The following is a 5,577-nucleotide window of genomic DNA, read 5'->3' on the forward strand; positions in this document are numbered from 1 at the left end:
CTCAAAGAAGTCCTGCCATTAATTAATTCTTCGATCTTAAATATGATCAACCTATCTCTAATGATCGGCTATGTACCACAGGCTTGAAGGCCTAGCTGTAGTTAAACCTTTACTCAAAAAGCATCTCTAGACCCAGCAGTCTTAGCTAATTATAGGCCAATCTCCAACCTTCCTTTCATATCAAAAATCCTTGAAAGAGTAGTTGTCAAACAGCTAACAGATCATCTGCAGAGGAATGGTTTATTTGAAGAGTTTCAGTCAGGTTTCAGAGCTCATCACAGCACAGAAACAGCTTTAGTGAAGGTTACAAATGATCTTCTTATGGCCTCTGACAGTGGACTCATCTCTGTGCTTGTCCTGCTAGACCTTAGTGCAGCATTCGATACTGTCGACCATAATATCCTATTAGAGCGATTAGAACATGCTGTAGGTATTACAGGTACTGCACTGCAGTGGTTTGTATCATATCTATCTAATAGACTCCAATTTGTTCATGTAAATGGAGAGTCCTCTTCACACACTGAGGTTAATTATGGAGTTCCACAGGGTTCAGTGCTAGGACCAATTCTGTTTACATTATACATGCTTCCCTTAGGCAGTATCATTAGAAGACATAGCATACATTTTCACTACTATGCAGATGACACCCAGCTCTATCTGTCCATGAAGCCAGATAACACACACCAATTAGTTAAACTGCAGGAATGTCTTAAAGACATAAAGACCTGGATGGCCGCTAACTTTCTGCTTCTTAATTCAGATCAAACTGAGGTTATTGTACTCGGCCCTGAAAAGCTTAGAAATATGGTATCTAACCAGATTCTTACTCTGGATGGCATTACCTTGGCCTCCAGTAACGCTGTGAGGAACCTTGGAGTCATTTTTGACCAGGACATGTCCTTCAATGCACATATTAAACAAATATGTAAGACTGCGTTCTTCCATTTGTGCAACATCTCTAAAATTAGAAACATCCTGTCTCAGAGTGACGCTGAAAAACTAGTTCATGCATTTATTACTTCCAGGCTGGACGACTGTAATTCATTATTATCAGGATGTCCAAAAAACTCACTGAAAAGCCTTCAGCTAATCCAAAATGCTGCAGCAAGAGTACTGACAGGGACTAGAAAGAGAGAGCAGATTTCTCCTGTTTTGGCTTCCCTTCATTGGCTTCCTGTTAAATCCAGAATTGAATTCAAAATCCTGCTCCTCACATACAAGGTCTTAAATAATCAGGCCCCATCTTATCTTAACCCTTGTATGGTGTTCGGGTCTGTGAGACCCGTTTTCAGTTTCTTTCAAAAGAAAAATTAAACAATTAATTATTTTTTCAACCTGAAATTCATTGGCTTTGGCTTATTTTCTGTGAAGAACATAAATCTGAACTAATTTTCAATGACCTCATACTGTACCTCCCCCCACGCATTTACATTACATACAAGGTGTTCGGGTCCACTGGACCCAGGTCTAATAAAAGTGTTGAAAGTGTAGGTCCTGTGTTCCCACACTCTGTCCTCCTCCTTTCTGGTGCTGCTGATAGTGTTTTCTTCCCCTCCTGCTCCCACACAAAGTTGCAACATTGTTGAAAATTCAACTATCAACACCATCTGCTCTGACATCTCACACATTTTACCCTCTTTCTTGAGGGATCCAAATTTTATTTTCTCATACCCTGTCCCACCTGCAAATTAGGGGCATAATACTACAAATAAGACTTTGCCAGTGTGGTTCTTTATCACAACTGATCAAGATGGCAAAATATTATCTGCTGCGAGGGCCATCCAATTGATTTTGGAAGAGAGAGGAGCTTCAGATGATGATGTTGACAAAGAGGTTTCAGAATATTTCACATTTCTGAAAATTCAGAGTCTGACAGTGACTTTAAAGAAGAGGATGAGGTTGAGCACCATTTAGTAACAAAACGAAGACGAGTACCCCATCTGCAGCCAGCTCCAGGACCAGAACAAGCCCACCAGACAGCAAGTGAAGAAATAAGGATGTCAATAACTGGTGAAATCGAATGGTCTTCTTGCCCAAGAAATGAGCCACCCTGCAGAGCTGTTACTGTGATAAGCCAGGGCCAACACGACTGGCAGTTACTCATGTGCAGGACATCAAGTCTTCATTTGAGCTTTTCATCCCAGATTCCATCCAGAAAATTATTCTGGATTGCAGTAATCTAGAAGGAAGGTGTGTTTTTGGAGAGAGGTGGAAGGAGATGGACCAAATCTATCTAACAACCCCAAAGGCCTACTTTGGGGTTTTTATCCTTGCAGGAGTTTTCAGGTCCAAAGGGGAATCCACAGAATCCCTGTGGGATGCAGAAACCTTTCCGTGCATCAGTGTCTCTGGAAAACTTCAACAAAATTTCCAGGATTATCCGTTTTGATAACCGAGACGACAGACCAGCTCGACGGCAGAGAGACAAGCTAGCTGCCATCAGGACAGTGTGGGATAAGTGTGTGCACCGCCTCCCCCTGTTTTACAACCCTGGGCCTAATGTCACCATTGATGAGCAGCTGATCCCATTTAGTTGTGAAACATGTTGCTTCACGTGTAAATGTGTTGTGTCTTTACACTCACTCCACTTGATTATAACGTATTTATGTTTTTTATAACATTTTATAAAAATAAATAAATAAATAAAAAAAAACGAGAAGCACATTGATTCATAAATGTGAGCTAATAAAGGTAAAGGGAAAAAATTAACCATGTTTGCTGTTCATATGGCTTGTAATTGGGATGAAGTGAACATCTGTTGAGTAATTTAACATAAAATTGTTTGATAGTGTTAATTTGGAAAGCCAAAAGTCTAGCGGGTCCACCAGACCCATGAACACTGGCTGAGTAACAAAAATATGAACACCACACAAGGGTTAATGACCTTGTAGTATCATATCACCCTATTAGAGCACTTTGCTCTCGCTCTGCAGGCCTACTTGTTGTTCTTAGAGTATTTAAAAGTAGAATGGGAGGCAGAGCCTTCAGTTTTCAGGCCCCTCTTCTGTGGAACCAGCTTCCAGTTTGGATTCAGGAGACAGACACTATCTCTACTTTTAAGATTAGGCTTCAAACTTTCCTTTTTGCTAAAGCATATAGTTAGGGCTGGACCAGGTGACCCTGAATCCTCCCTTAGTTATGCTGCAATAGACATAGGCTGCCGGGGGATTCCCATGATGCATTGAGTTTTTCCTTTCCAGTCACCTTTCTCACTCAGTATGTGTTAACAGACCTCTCTGCATTGAATCATATCTGTTATTAACCTCTGTCTCTCTTCCACAGCATGTCTTTTATCCTGTCTTCCTTCTCTCTCCCCAACCGGTCGCAGCAGATGGCCCCGCCCCTCCCTGAGCCTGGTTCTGCCGGAGGTTTCTTCCTGTTAAAAGGGAGTTTTTCCTTCCCACTGTCGCCAAAGTGCTTGCTCATAGGGGGGTCATATGATTGTTGGGTTTTTCTCTGTATCTATGAAGCGCCTTGAGGCGACTTATGTTGTGATTTGGCGCTATATAAATAAAATTGAATTGAATTGAATTGAATTAATGCCAGCACAGTGTTGGCCAGTGGTGGTTTTGGACTGATGTTCAAACAGCCGGAGATGACATCTACTGTTTCCTTAAGTCTCATCTCTCAAGGTTTGGCATGTTGCATGGGATGTTATACCAGTGGTTCTCAAACCTCTTCTGGTATGCTCCATTTCAGAAGAATATTAATAGAAAATATTAATAGAAAATCCAAATAAACATTTGTTTAAAGTAAGTATATAATACATATATGGCATCATAAAGCTCTTATTCATTTATTTCCTCCCTCTCCGAAAAATAATTCTGGTCAACTTTATGTTTTATGGTTTTTCTCCTGGTTATCTGTGCCCCACCCATGATTTCAGGCTAATTTGTCTGTTATGTTGTTTGCAGTTTTTGACCAGTGTTATAAATGGTGGATCCAGGCAAAGTAATGTAAAAATAATAATTTTTAAAAAAGAAGAAAAAAACTTTTGGAATGAGTAAAGCATATCCTACTTGAAAGTAATCGAAATTGGCTTTGTATGTAACACACTTTCAGTAATTTCGAACAATGGCACTGCAAAGATTTTAACAGTTATTTCTGTATCTGTGAGTTTTAAAATCATGTGTGTTTTCTAAAAGTCCAAGCACATTTTTTAAGTATTAATTTCTATGTAGATCTATGTACATTTCCAATGTAGAGGCCCTAAATGGGCATTCTTAAAGTCAGCAAAGAGGCACAGAAAAGAAGACCAGACACCAGCGAGAGAGGATAAGAAAGACAGACGCAACAACATTGTCATCCCCTATGTAGCCGGTGTATCAGAGAAACTCAGGAGAGTTTTCTCCAAGCATGACATCCCAGTGTATTTCAGACCCAGCAACACGCTCAGACAGAAACTGGTTCACCCGAAAGACAAAACGCCAAAACACAGACTTAACAATGTGGTGTATGCTGTACAGTGCAGCGAGGAATGCTCAGACCTCTACATCGGAGAGACCAAACAGCCACTTCACAAGCGCATGGCACAACACAGAAGAGCCACCTCCACAGGACAAGACTCAGCAGTCCATCTGCATCTTAAGGATAAAGGACACACTTTCGAGGATGCCAGTGTTCACATTTTGGACAGAGAGGACAGATGGTTTGAAAGAGGAGTGAAAGAAGCATCTATGTCCACTGTGAGTGACCATCTTTGAACAGAGGCGGGGGTTTACGACACCAACTCTCTGCCATCTATAATCCAGTTTTGAGATCCCTTCCCAGACGCCTTAACGCCCACTCACATCCTGGGCCATCTGACCTCAGGAATTCGCATGATAAGGTGGGGCCAGGTTTCACAATGAACACACCCGAAACTCTGGCTGATTGGGACCCACGCCCAGTTTCCCACCTTGGCTCAGGCGATTAGAGGATCATCAGGGGGTCCTTTGGTCCCTCTGTGGGGGGATACTCCCACTAGGTTTATATCTGGGACTCTCCACCATTTGACCTTAGAACTGAAGAAGCTTCTTGGATGAGAGGTGAAACTCTTCAAGTAACTTAAAGAAGTCCAGACGCTTTTCTTTGCAAGCTCCTTTGACTATATATGTGTAAACGACGCATGTCCCCACAATATGAGTTATTCAAGTACACACACACACACACACACACACCTTTGTGGGGATATGATCGTGGATGAAACAACAACTGCAATTCCTTTGACATCATGCATTCTCCAGACTTATAGGTTTACCTTTACTATGATTGAATGTTTAAGCCTAACCCTAAAACCCATCCCTCAAACAGCAACCAACTAACACGTGTACTTGGGACACACGTCCACCACCACCGCTGATATTACTCAGGGTGAATAAAAAAGAAATAAATGATGCACTCGAAGTCATCCAACCAGAGATATGCGCTTTGACCCGCACATCCATCCCACAGTCAGGTCTGCGGCTGAGTGCAACAACGACTCTATTGTACCAGTAGATCCCGCTTCACTGCAACTTGCGGACCTCCCCCCCCCCCCCCCCCCCAAAAAAAAAAAAAATCGAGTGAAAGGCGTTGTAAATATACGCATATATAAAC

This window comes from Mchenga conophoros, linkage group LG16, assembly GCF_057382185.1.
Source record: "Mchenga conophoros isolate Kocher_MC1m ecotype Shallow Benthic linkage group LG16, M_conophoros_male_GT1.1, whole genome shotgun sequence".
NCBI lineage: Eukaryota > Metazoa > Chordata > Actinopteri > Cichliformes > Cichlidae > Mchenga > Mchenga conophoros.